This window comes from Natrix helvetica (genome assembly GCF_964273705.1).
Source record: "Natrix helvetica genome assembly, chromosome: 5".
NCBI lineage: Eukaryota > Metazoa > Chordata > Lepidosauria > Squamata > Natricidae > Natrix > Natrix helvetica.
The window spans coordinates 99,160,806-99,175,584 of NC_138551.1; positions in this window are offsets into that span (position 1 = coordinate 99,160,806).

Consider the following 14,779-nt stretch of genomic DNA (forward strand, 5'->3'; position numbering starts at 1 on the left):
ACGGTACCTGGTGCTCCCAGCAAGCACCCAGCACTGCTGTTTATATTGAATCCTAGTCTTATTTTTTCCTTGTCTTGACTTTTATCACTTGCAGATCCTTAACATTTTGGCTATGAGAGTAATCATCAGCACAGATTATTGATGTTTCTTCTTCTAATTTTAAAACCAGGGTTATCTACTTCCAATCCAGCTTTCTTTAATATATATTCAGATGTTAGGAGAAATGACCATCTGGGTTCAGTTCAAAGTGGGAAAAAGACACTGGAAACATGGAGACTGCTTGGAAATATGGTTTAATGGTGGGCAGGACTATATGGTTTGTGATGCTGGGAAAAAGGGGAAGAGAGTGCCCTGGTTTTATGCCCTCTCTGGGTCCCACCCCCGAGCTTCCCGTTCCTGTACAAGAAATGCACTCTGATTGGTGATCAGACTCAAGGAGGGGGTGTCTTAGGTAACTGTAGGCTGTCTGTCTTTCAAGTCCCAAGTTTGGTTGAGCTGTTGCTGGGTGATGATGTAATGAAAGGGCTTTGGGATTTCTATTATGGCTCTGCCTGAAGTAGGTAGATCTTATGCAGAATACACTGGCTCAGGCCTTAATGGCCCATTGACAAAGGGCAGGGAGCTGCAGGGAAATTTTCTGGGATTCCCATTTTTCTAGGCACCTTCCACTGCTCAACAAGATTAACACAATCAAAGGTCTCTCTGTAATCAAGCCCTCATTGGGCACTTTGGGATATTCTTTTACTTTTTCAATTATCCAGCATACATCAGCAGTAACATTTTATGTTCATCAAAGATCAAGTTTGGCAGTTTCACAAGAACAGATGCTTCCAAACATCTGTGTTTACTTTTCTGTTTCTAATGGTCTGTAAATCTATCAGCCCCAGTAATTTCAGCTAACCATTCTTGTTTCTTTGAGAAATACAGTATCTGCATTAGGCCACCCAATATTTTAGGAGAGTTACAAACTTACAGTAAATGCTTGGGATTATTCAATTGTTACATGCAAACTAAAGGTACTGCTTCTGTAGATTGTTTTATTTGCATGGACAATGCAGCATTAGTAATTTGAGTTAACCCTTCTTACAATACTCTCTAACAGTTTCTAAAGCATGACTTAGCTTGAACTGACTTCAGAAAAATCAAACTGTGTTTTCAAATATAATACTAAATCTGGATTTTAAGCCATGGTTTGTTGAATAAACCATGTTCATTAAGCGTAATGGACCACATTTGCAAACCAGGTCTGTGGTTCCTACTTCAATACAGCAGGACAAGTTTGAGCATTCCCTCTTATCACTTTGATAACAACAAATGAGAATTATGATCTAGATATGTAGCATCTCCAGGTCTTAGCCTAGCTGTAGTAACAGCCACCCAACAGAATAATACCGATAATGGAAGTCAAAAGCTATAAAGAGGTCCAGCATAAAGATGCAATTTTGGTGGTCTGCGAAAAAAAATTATATTGCACTAAATCAGGGGTCCTCAAACCACGGCCCCTGGGCCGGAAATGTGCAATGAATGTTTATGTTGCTGCAGAGAGTTTCCCCCGGGGTATTTTTGTGTGGGTTGGAGTGGGGGAGACTTTCCGATTTTGGGTCTGCTTCAGCCTCCTGGTGTGGGAGTTTGGGTGAAGGCTGGAGGGAAGTGCCGCTGGTGGCAAAGAGCCAGAAGGCCAGTAGGACTGCATCATGGCCTGGAACTGGCTGACCATCTCAGCCGGCTGAGCTTCCAGGGGCTGGTACCTGGCCTTGCACTCCCGCAGGTCTTCCCTCTGCTTGGAAAGCCTATGATCATAGTCCTCAGTGAGATGCTTCTGCTGAGCCTCCTTCTTGGTCAGATCCAATTTGAACTGAGCTGTTTTGCCAACTCTTTCTCATGGTGGCTGCTTAGCTCCAACAACCCGCTTCCTGTTGGGGCCCTAAGGAACCAGGGCGGGCAGGCAGGCAAGGAGTGGCTGGGAGGGGGGAGTAGACACTGGTGAGGTCCCCCTTGACATGACATCAAGTTGGCCATGCCCAGTCAGTCACATGACCACTTAGCCACGCCCACCCAGCTGGTTATTAGGCAGATCATATCAGTGGTCCACGGGACTTAAAATTATGAATTTAGTGGTTCCTGAGGTCCGAAAGTTGATGACTCCTGATTCATACTGTCCTCAGTTTTCTGTGGATAAATAACTTGTTCTGAATTCACAAAATTTATCCATATTAATATGCTACTTTAAAATCAAGTCTGAGTATCTGTTTACCAAGAAAATGTGCTATGAGCTTCTACTGCAAGCAAAGTGACTCCCTAGATCAGTCACTCATTGGTCAGTTTGTTCATTGGTCCATAACTCATAATGGGCTAGCGCTTTTGCAATGTACAGCATGTACTGATCTCATAAACTTTCAAAATGCTTTTCTATTTCAACAGTTTTTAAAACCTTCTACAATCAACAACTATTACCTTTTTTCCAGATTTTTTTTCTATAATCACCTGTTTGGATGCTTTTCCCCTGAACTGTCAAAAAAAGAAATTGGATTGAATGCATAGTTGGTCTCACACTGAAAGCTAGCATTAATGTTTCTAGTTAGAAAGTTAAAATCTGGCAAGGAATAACAGGATAATTGCAAAATAAGTATGGCGTTAGAAAGAGTGGAAAAATATCTTTTCATCCCTAAAACATTAGAAACCCTTTGAGTGGTAAAGTTTATAATAAAGGAGTTATACAAATGCGTCAATATTTTCCCACAAGAAGATGCCCATGCTAGGAAATGGGCTTTATTTCCAGAAACTGAAAATGGTGAATCAAGCATGCATATAATTTTCTAATATAAAGTCCTTTGAAACATGTGCATTTTAACAGGAATAATTCAGTTTCCTCAGATTGTAAACAACATTGTCCTCATTTTTTCCAAGTAACTACATTTAATTTTAAAAAATTTTCAGGCAGTGAAATCCTACAAAAGCATTTGTCCACTTAAATTATTCCCATGATTAGTATGTGAGTTAATAGATTTTATATTTCCCATCAGAGGTCCTACCATGTACTACCATGAAGCTTCACTTTCTAAATCTAAACAATGTAATTGTGACTATAGTATCCATACCTGCCTAAGAGTGATGTAAACATGGAGAAATAATTTCATATTATCTCTGGATTGAGAGAGATAATTAATACACATGGAGACCATTTATTTGTGAAGAGAATTTAAGGATGTTTAAGAAATGTGAAATAATTTTAACAAACAAAAATGAGCTTGACTATGGCATTTGATTCAATGAAGTCATTTTCCCAGTCTGAGTGGGGAAATAGCCTATCACTTAAGTGAGAAAAAAGGATACAAACTCAGATTATCAATATGAGATGCCACTAGTTATGGATTTATTCGTACAAGAAGCTTAATTAAGAATGAACTGTTTTTAAAAATCTGCACAATGTACTGCATTGTAAACTATATGGGTTTCCCGGGTATGCTAGAACTGCATCAAGTTTAGCATGATAGTGCATGTAGAACAGGAGTCTCAAACTGAAGGCCCAGGGGGCCAGTTCTGGCCTGTGGGGTGCTTAGAAGCATCAGGTCTGCAACTGATCTGGGATAGTGTGTTACAGAGCAGGGGTCTCCAACCTTGGCAACTTTAAGCCTAGTGGACTTCAACTCCCAGAATTCCCCAAGTATTACAGAGTCCTCAATTTACAAGCATTCATGTAGGGACTGTAGGAAGTTAGCACCCATCCCTCTCCTAGAAGAATGAAATATTCTGGGAAATATTGAAAAGGCAGAATATTATATTTCCCTGGATACAAAATGGAGAAACATGTTTTTAGGCAGGAAACAGACTCACTCTTAATAGCCCTCACCTTTTTTGACGGGCCACTAAAAAGCCTGAGCTAGTCTACTCTACATAACAAAGGTAAGATTAGCCTGCAACAGAAACTCACCACATGGCATCTGGGAACTCAACCAAGCTTAGGACTCAAAAGACACACAACTTACAGACGCCCCCCCCCCTGCCCCTTGTAATCTGACAACCAATCAGAATACATTTCTTACACAGGAACAAGAAACAGAGATGTTGGGCGGAACAGAGAGTATAAAAAACTCAGGAACGCTCAGCACACCCCCTTTCCCCCCTCTTTTCGTCTTCACCCAACAACTTAAAGCATGTGATCCCCTTTTCTGTTCAGGAGCTCAAGCCATGTGGTCCTGTCCACCATTAAGCCATCATTCCAAGCAGCTTCCATGCCTCCATTGTCTTTTTCCCCACTTGGAACTGAATCCAGAAGGGCATTTCTTCCAACGGGATCCTTCCAAGTTTAAACAGCACTGAAAAAAACCTGACTCATCCAAGCCCAGCATTGCCACAGTCCTGTGATCAAAATTCAGGCAACTGACATGTATTCACGCTAGTTGCAGCACCCATGCGATTACAACCTTCTCAGGGGGCTTCTAACCAGCAAAGCCAATGGAGAAAACAAGATTCACTTAATTGCGGTGATTTGTTTAAGGACCATGGCAAAAAAAGGGTTGTAAAATCGAGCACAACTCAACTGAACAACAGGCTTGTTTAGCAACAGAAATCCTGGTTCCAATTATGGTCATAAGTCTGAAAGCAACTGATCCCCACCTCCTCCACGTGTTGGGGCAGGGGTCTCCTTGGCAACTTTTAACCCTGACGGACTTCAACTCCCAGAATTCCCCAGCCAGCTCCAAGCTTAAAGTTGCCAAGATTGGAGATCCCTGTGTTGGGGGGGGGGGGGCGCTACCTGATCCCTAATTTGAGCCTATGAACAAGATTGATGATGATGATGATGATGATGATGATGATGATGATGATGATGATGGGCACAGACTGAACTGGGTATTCAAATGTGCCACTTGGAAGCCATGCTTTGCATTAGGCTTTGTAGCAACATGCTCATGCCATCACGGTCAAGGCCTCCAACACAAAAAAGGACTCCCCTAAAAAAAACACCTCTTTCATTGCATTTCGGAAACCTAAGATTGCTTTGGAAAAGGGCACTTTAGGCCAGGGGTCTCCAACCGTGGCAACTTTAAGACTTGTGGACTTCAACTCCCAGAATTCTGGGAGTTGAAGTCCACCTTAGGCCACTGGAGAGGGGGCTGCATTCACAGGCACGCAGGCCGAGATCCCGGACTTGCTTGCTGAACCAATGCATTTTTCAGGAAATGGAGGAAACCGCAAACAACCGCGGCGATGTAACAAGGAGCGGCTCCGGAGAGCCCTTTATACAAAAGCAGAGTTTCCTCCCCGAGGTTCAGCCCGCCTCGGATCTCAATTGGACCAAGCGGAGACTTCCTGTTTTCTGATTGGTCAGCTCTGGTGTGACTGACAGTAGGCGAAAACGTGAGGTACGGTTTCCGGTCTCGCTAAATGCTCTTGCTAGGAAGGTACTCCCGTGCAGCAGCGATGGCCGAGTGGTTAAGGCGTTGGACTTGAAATCCAATGGGGTCTCCCCGCGCAGGTTCGAACCCTGCTCGCTGCGGTATGCGGGCTTCATTTTTTTTTCTAAGCGTAAATTCAAATATATGATTAGACTCAAACGCTTCGCTCGGCTCAGTCTCCAAAGGGTTCCTTACGTGCCCTTGTACGCCGGCGGTTAAAGTTTAAAAAGTAGAGGGCCGTACGTGCACCTACGCGGTATGCTATAAACCTGCGCCTATGGACTTTGCCTTTTTTTCTGCAGAATCGCTCCGTCTTCGGTGGACGAAGTCGCCTCTTGCAGGGCAAGGCTCTGTGTGGTGGGCATTACACGAGGGCAGCAATAGATAGGGGCATTTTTCAATATTCACTTCTCTTGAGAAAAGAACTCATCGCCTTTGGCACTCAGAGCGTGCGTGCGGGGGTGTGTGTGTGTGTGTATGTGAGCGTGTATGTGTGTATATATGTATATATGTGTGTGTATATATGTATGTGTGTATATGTGTGCGCATGTGTGTCTGTATATGTGCGTGTTTGTCTACACACACACACAGGCCCCTACCCCATCTGGCCACCCCAAGACAGCCCTGCTCCAGTTAGATTATATTCGAAGTATGGGAAGTTTGGTCCACTATAACTGGATAGCACCAGGTTGCAGAGAGCAGCATGATTGCAAGCAAAATGTCCATCTAGCTGAACATTTTTTAAAAAGAATTTTATTGGTTTTTAAACATTTTTGGGAAAAGGTAAGAGGGTACATAGAAAATTTTGGCAGCTTCCACGCTAGTGGTAGAAATCCCTCCAAATCTCACAGTTTTTACAATATTAAAAACAACGTGTAAAAGATAAACAAAAAACAATCATATTCTACATTGTATCAAATCATGTGTTCAATCATCATCTAGCTGAACATTTTGTGGAAAGTATGGACACCTTCAAAATCTTTACAGGGAAGAGCAGCAAAATATTTTTTTTTCCTCTCTGTTCAAGCAGATCATGTGGTCCTGCCAGTGTAGTTATCGAAACTGCCTTTGAGTTCCTTCTGAGATAGTTGGCTTTCAATGTATGCTTTCTTCTCGGTTGTACTTCTAATCATCTTTCTTCAGAAGAATGATGGAAAAACTGTACCAGAAGAGCCCAAAGCCAGCTAAGTGCTTTCCAGCTGTATCCCCCAATTCTGCTTCATGACAATTACATGTGTTACATCGACATATCTGGAAACATTTCATTGCCTAAGATTGGTTTCTTTAGTCCAAGATTTTGTTCCCACAATGACCAAGCAGCAGCCTGTAATATCTGTCATCTATACATGCAGAAGCCCCCTTCCATTTGCTTTCTTTTTCTGTTAATTTACTACAACACATGTTTTATTTGTTTGAATTAATTAAGTTGGTGTCCTTCTTTCTGCTTCCTCAGTTACCAAGGTGACTTTCAGCAATAAAAGAAAATCTATCTATCTATCTATCTATCTATCTATCTATCTATCTATCTATCTATCATCTATCTATCTATCTATCTATCTATGTTGCAGCATAACTCTGGAACGCCTCAAGCAATTTCAACCAAACTTGGTACATAGATTCCTTACTCTCTGAGAAAAAAATACTGTGCGGGATAAGACATCCCTAACAACCCTCAGGGTATGGGTTCTGTTAAGATACAGCCTGTTGTGCCTTAAAATGGCTTCTACCGCACTGCCTTAAAATGGCTTCAATTGTACAGTGCTGTGGAATTGCCATGGTAACAGCTTCATAGTAATTCCACAAGGGCAGTGGTGGGCAACCTTTTTTTTCAACTGAGCCAAATCTCGCCAAAACCACGATTGAAATTTATTTTGAGAGCCACATTTTTAAAACCGAAAATACATAGGATGGTACACTGTTTTTAGTTTCAATAAGTTTTTATTGAGTATATTCTGCATGCAAGTATCCACATAGGTCGGGAGGATACAAATAACACAACTAATAAAACAAAAACTTTAGAACGATACTATTTATCGATAACGTTAAATTCCGTAAAATTTGCCTTACAATGTAGAGAAAATTACATCCTGACAATGACTGACAAAGTCACAACCACTAATGTGAACATTGGCCTTGCATTTCCTTGGATAGTTTGAGTAAGTCAGGTTTGTATGTTGTTTTTAATTTCATCTCTCTCTCCCACTTTCTTTTTTTCTTTTTCTTTCTCTCTCTCTCTCTGGCCCTTGTCTCTCTCTCCCTCCCTCTCTGTCTCCCTCTGTCATTTTCTCTGGGTGTCTGTCTGTCTCTCTGTCTCTCTGTATCTCTGTCTCTCTCTCCTCCTTCCCCCATCTCTGTCACTCTGTGTGTGTGTGTCTGTCTGTCTGTCTCTCACTCACTCTGTGTGTGTGTGTGTCTGTCTCTGTCTCTCCCTCTGTCTCTCTCCCCTCCCTTCCTCTCTCTCTGTCACTCTGTGTATGTGGGTGTCTGTCTCTCACTCATTCACTTAATCACTCACTCTGTGTCTCTCTCTTTCTCTGTCTGTCTATCTTTCTCTCCCTCCCTCCCCCTCTCTGTCTGTGTGTGTGTCTGTCAGTCTCTTTCTGATTCCCTCCCTCACTCCCTCTCTCTGTTCCTCTCTCTGTCTGTCTGTCACACACACACACACACTGTGGTCACCTTGTTGAGTGTTCCAATCACATTTGAAACACTCAACAACTGGCCTGCATTTATGGTATTTTGCAGCATTCTGCAGTCATAGGACCAAAATTCCTGCTTATTGGGAATTAATTGCAGTGTATATGACTTCATCGTTCCTATTACGGAGGTTTAAAAAGCCATGAGATTCTACAGAGTAGCTTGCTTTTGTTGGAAGAAATGTCCTTCTGGGTTCAGTTCCAAGTGGGGAGAAAGACACTGGAAATATGGTGGCTGTTTGGAAAGATGGTTTAATGGTGGTCAGGACCACATGGCTTGAACATGTTGGGTGAAGAAAAAAGGAGGAGAGATGCTGAAGGTGCCTGAGTTTTATACCCTCTCTGGGCTTTTGAATTTGAGCTTGTATTCTAATTGGTTGTCAGACTCCCATGGGGCCATGCAGGGGCAACTCTGTAGGCTATCCTGAGTCCCAGGCTTGGTTGACTCTTACTGGGTGATGATGTAATGAAAGGGCTTTTGGCAATTCCTATTATGTTCTGCCTGAAGGAGGTAGATCTTTGTTATGTAGAATAGACTGACCCAGGCCTTAAAGGTCCATTAACAAAGGGGGGGGGGTTGAGTTTCTGCCTCCTTTTAGGGGAAATATTCCGCCCCTTTAATATTTCCTAAAATATTTCATTTTTCTAGGAGAGGGGTGCGTGCTAGGTAACTGTAGGTCCTACAGTTTCTTAAGGAAAAATATATTTATTTTTCCCAAAAGTTTTTGATCAGTTGAAGTACAGTTGTCTTCATCTGCGTTGCTCTGTGCACGCTCCCTGATACACATCAAGTATATGAAGCTTTAATGCATTTTCTTTTCTAGATAATGTACAAAGCAGATATTTTAGTTAAGTGATCCTTAAATTGAAACCAATTGCTCCCTATTGACAGCAATAACAAAATTGCATAAGTTTGATGACATGGGTTCATTAAATGCTTACGTGCAGTACAGACCTATTTGTAAAAATTAAGCAATATTTAATATGGCACCATGGTTTAATTAAAAAGGCTTCCACATCATCGAAGCATGTGCTATTGATTTTAATGTTCCAAAACTGACATTTATTAAAACAAGTACAACAGGTCATTATAACTTAATTTTTAAAAAACCACAACAATATTCCATAGTTTTGCTGCATTCAGTACTTTGTTTTGGAATTTTTACCAGCATTTAATATTTATGCAAGGAAATAATCCCCCGGTTTTTTTATTGTTTAAACTTTGGATAGTTCAGTAAAACTTGTACACCACACAATGTCTTTATAGCAATTGCACAGCATATTCAATTGCATTATTCCTACAGTATCACCCTATTTTTCATCTTCATGTACAGGATTCCTTTGCTTTATGAAAGGATTATATTCCCCTCAAAACCCCACATAAAGTCAATTTACATAAAGTAAGACAATGAATCAGTAAAAAAAAATGTGTGGGTTACAACATTTGACACCATGATGAACATGGTGTCAAATTTTTCAACCCATAAAATTTAGAGGCTTATTCTTAAGTACGACACTATTCAAACTTGTTTTATCCTAGCCTTGTGTACTCTGTATGGTGAAAGCATTTTTGCCATCTTTATACAGCTAGATTGCTAACGTGTGTGGTTATTATTGTGACAGACAGAGGTAGACTGCATCGCTGTATTTCAAAAGTTACTAGCAGTCTTTGTGATGCCCTGCACAGTAGATACAGCCAAGTTAAAAGCACTTCCTCAAATACATTAAACTTTGTTAGATAGTTAGTTTGGTGTAGTACAGGGGTATAAAACTTAAGACCCGCAGGCCACATCCAGCTGGTGGGGTGCTTAGATCTGACCCGCAGGGAAACAGCTGGGAACAGTGAAGGACTGGTTCGCGGTGCCTCCGTCAGCAAAAATGGAGCATGGGTCCTCCTGAGCGCCATTTTCACTGGCAGAGAATTGCAGTAGGCCGTCGCAGCAAAAATGGAGCTCGCGAGCCTGATTTTGTGAATTTGTGGAACAAAATGATCAATGGCAAAGTAGTAAGTTTCCATAAATCAAATTTATATAAAAACAGGAAAATCTCTGTATACGTGTGCTCATGAATCCCTTTTTCTGGGTGTCTTTATGGGACATTCACATGATGTGATTTATGATGTTTTGCCAGCAAAAATACACTCATAGGAATGCATTGACTCACTTTATGACCATGGTGTTCGCTTAGTGACCGCTGCGAAAAAATAATAAAATTGGGTTGGTCACGTGGGTGCCTCAACTTACGACCTTCATAACTTATGAAAGAAATCCCAGCTCCATTACAGTCATAAGTCAAGGACTACTTGTACGTAGAATAGATGGGTGAATCAGTTCATGATTTCTTCCAGGTCTTCGTTGCACTGAAGATCTGGTCGCTTCTGAGCAAGTGTATGGCCTAAGGCAGCGTTTCTCAGCCTTAGCAACATTAAGATGAGTAGACTTCAACTCCTGAAATGGAAGGGCTTGGGAATTCTGGAGGTTAACTCAACATTGTTAAGGCTAAGAAGCAAGGCTGGCCTAAGGATAGAAACACAAATGCACTTTGGAGCATTAAGCAGCAATCCAATTTTGCAGGAAAAGAACAATTCAACTGTTTTTACAGGTGTAGAAAGTTAGCAACCACTCCTCTCCTAGAAAAATGAAATATTCTCGAAAATATTAAAAAGGCAGAAAATTTCCCCTAAAAAAGAAATAACAATCTTAAAGGAAACAGAAATTCAGCCCCAGCTCCCTGCCCCCAGGGAGAGATTTTGGTGCCAGCTTATCTACAAGACAAAAAATGTGACCCTCCGCGACATAATAGGATTATCTAGCTCAACACATGGTACAACCAAGCCCCTTAATAACATCACCCAGCAAGGTTCAACCAAACACGAGACAAGCATGACTTCACATGGGAGTCTGCAACAAATAGGATACATGGCCTTGCTACAGGAACAGGAAGCTCAAGGTCAAAGCCCAAGAAAGGGTACAAATAAGGCTCAATCAGTTACCCAGGACTTCAAACCCATGTATTCCTGTTCACCATTAAACCATCCTTCCAAGCAGCCTCCATGTTTCCAGTGTCTTTCTCTGAACCCAGATGGACGAAATGTGTTGGAAGAAAAATTCAACACAGGGGCAGGAGTTTTTTGGAGTTCAGTTGCAAATAATATGCACGGCTACTCTTTAATTCCATATATCAGCCCTTGAAGCATGACAAATATGTATAACAAGATGCTGTTTTTGCTTATCTTTTATTTCTTGTTTTTCTTTCTGTAAAAGTTGTGAGATTTGGAGAGACTTCTACTTTCAGCACGATGTAGCTGCCAAAATCTTTTGTATATCCACCTACCCTTCCCTATAAATGTTTAAAAACCAATAAAATTCTTTTTAAAAAAAGCATGACAAATATACAGGCAACTGCTGAGGTAGCTGGAAGTGAAGGAAATTGAAGAAGAGCACAAAGTGACTACCCAAACATCAATAACCCCCACCCCTTGATGTGCCGCCTCAGCAGCCTGTCTGATAGCAATAGATCAAGCAGATGCCAAGAAACTAATAACGCCAGCTGATGGATATCAGAGGATCCGAATCTGAAAATATAAAATGCCTGCTCTCGTGAAGACAGATTTATTACTTGCTTTGCAATTACATCCGTTTATTACGTTGCTTTCACTGGCAAGCACGTCGGACCACACTCTGCTGCCACTCATTTCTTATGAATTTAGCCAAGGATGGAGACTGCCTCAGGAAATTAAAAAAAGAAACCAATAATGTTATTCATCAACTTGCTGAATGCAGATTCTATTGTCCCATGTCTGGGAATAAAAGACAGCAACACTGTGTAGTCATAAGAGTAAGGTAAGCGTTTTGAATGATAGCTTGATTGCCCGGCAAAAAATATTTCCACTTAGGACAGATGGATTATAGTTGGGATACCATATTGGGTTGCCAAAATCTGGAAGGCTTCAAATCCTTGAGAGGTTTGTAGCCCAGATATAACCTTGGGTCATTCTTAATTCGTAATGTGGAATTGCAATCTCTTCTTCAACTCAGATGAATTATAAATTCATCTGGAGAAAGAATCAATCAGAAAAATGGCTTTCCAGAATTCCAGTGACATGGTCCAATGACTGATTAGTTCTGTTACATCCTCAAGAACTGGCAAGAGACGAAGGATAGATTATGATGTTTGTTAAGTAAGTAAGCTCCCTGTTAGGAGAGCGAGTGTGCAGAGAAGCGTAATGAGAGTGGTATGAACAAACACGCACAAACCAGCATACAGGGACACTGAATATTATAAAATATAGTAGTTTACTATGTGGAAATAGAGAGTTATTCAGAGTTCGGTATACAGTCCAAGTCATACATGGTACAGTCAGGCATTTATCAATATTCTCAGTTTAACACACAAAGTAGCTAACAGTAGCAAGATTCAGTAACTCACAATACAATATCCGATCAGCGTCTAATAAACAGAGAGCTAACAGTCATTCTGGCTCCCTCTTATGGCTGCTTGAGGTAACAAGCCAATTACATCTCTCTAGCATTTAAAATAACAGCTACATTTGTTACAATCATAGCTTATATACATTGCCAAGCCAAGCCTAGGGTTACATCCCTAACAATGATGATGATGATGAAGATGATGATTATTTTAATGGTTGTTTTGGTTTGCTTTTGTTTCTCCCTCTCTTTCTCTTAAAGCATAGCAATTAAAAGTATTGAAGCGGGCAAGAGATGATGGGTGGATGATTTCTTTTCTTTTATGTTGTTGCTCTGACTTGCTTCTCCCTTTCTTTCTTTCTTTCTTTCTTTCTTTCTTTCTTTCTTTCTTTCTTTCTTTCTCTCTCTCTCTCTCTCTCTCTCTTCTTTTCTTTTCTTTTTAGGTAAATGACATGATTAGAAGTTAGAAAGGAAAGAAAGAAAAAGGATGATATGATTAAAAGCTAGAATAGGCGATAGAAATAAGAGAAGCGGGAATATCAATGTATACATTTTTATATTATAAAATGAAAGCAATAACAAGAAAATGTGAATGCATATTATTTACTAGAAATATATGTTGATTGAATGTAATAATTATGATTAACTTTGTTAGTTTTATTTGTATTAGAATGTATGACACCCAGAGGTCACACTATTCACACATTGATTTGATGCATTTATAAAAAAAATAAAAAAAAATCTTGAAAAAAAAGAAGAACTAGGTTGGTTCCAGCTCAGTTCCATAGGAACTGCCAGGAAGTGAGCTATGAAGCAGATTGTTTGCACCCCTGAAGATATCAGGGGTGCAATATCAGGATGCCAGAAAATTAGACCATAATCCTATGGTAATAGTAATGGTATTCTATTCACTACTGGTTTGGTAGCAGGAGCGTGTCTGGACATCCGTGTATATCTGGACATCCGTGATGATATCTGGGTGGGTGGGTGGGTGGAGCCTCACACCACCGCCATTAACAGTTCACCCGAACCAGTGCGAATTGGCAGCATACCACCACTGTATGGTAACATCCATAGAATTGCAGGCCTGAAACAGATTCAAAACCTGTTAAGGATCAGAGCACCGAATAGAATAATTAACATCTGAAAACATAAGGTTCTCCATAGCGCTGCTTGGAGAGTCCAAGGATGGGTTAACACAGCCTGTTTGCCCATGGACTGAGTAGATTTTTCCCCCTCTGGCCACGCCTCCTTTGCCTCTTCTGGCTCAGTTTTAAAAACTCAGTCCGCCCGATAGGACGAGTTTTGGGGAACACTCAGCTTTGAGCAAATAGGCTGGGTTCTCCAATAGTAATTTTAGAGTATTTTATGTGTTGATATTTAGTTGTTATTAGGATTTTTCCCCAGGTTTTATTATTTTGACTTTTTATTTTCCTTTTTTCTAATTTTACCAAGAAGAGGATTTACTAAAGTAAGGCTGAGGCAGCGATCGGTTCCACAGCTGCTTAGTCGCAGCTGGGGGAACAAGCGAGGCCGCTCGTCCGGCGTCTGCTGGCGAGCGCAGGGAAGGACGGCAATCCCCGTGTTTCCCTGGTCGTTTGGGAGGAGAGGCTTTTAAAAAAGCCCTGGCTTCTCCAAACGGCGTCTTTTGCCGATCGGGAGAGCGGCGGCCATTTTGAAAAGCGCTGCTTTGGCGCGCTTTTCGGCTGCAGCCAATGGGAAGCGCCTGGCCCTTAAGTGAGGCTTTTGGCGCGCAGAAGAACTGGCGGCCATTTTTTTGAGACTTTTTTACCTTCCGGAAAGCAGCAGCAAGCAGCAGAGCCTCTCCGCCTCAACAGACAGCCGCAGAGGATTGCGAGGGCTTGCCTGGGTCTCCAGCAAGCCTGAAGTTCCCCAGCCAATTAAGGGGAAGCGGCAAGGAGTGTCCTGGTGCCTGATCCAGCCTCCCACCTGAGTCTCCAGACGCTTCTGGAGCCGTCGGGCCAGCGTCCACTGCCCTTCCCTCAGCAGCGACCTCTTTGACTCAAGATCAACCAAGGATGGCTGATGAAGGTTTGGAGCGAAGGGAGGAGCTGGCAGGGCCATCTGCAAAGCGCAGTAGGCCAGATCCCTCAGGCCAAGGGAGAAAGGGAAACAAGGGCGCTGGGGGGAAAGCTTCCCACTCTTCAGCTGGGAGCAAGGCCCCCAAAATTCAAGGGGACAAGGGGCAGGACTCCCTAAAGGACAAGTCTGCTAGGCCCCAGGTTCCCTCTGCACCCTTACC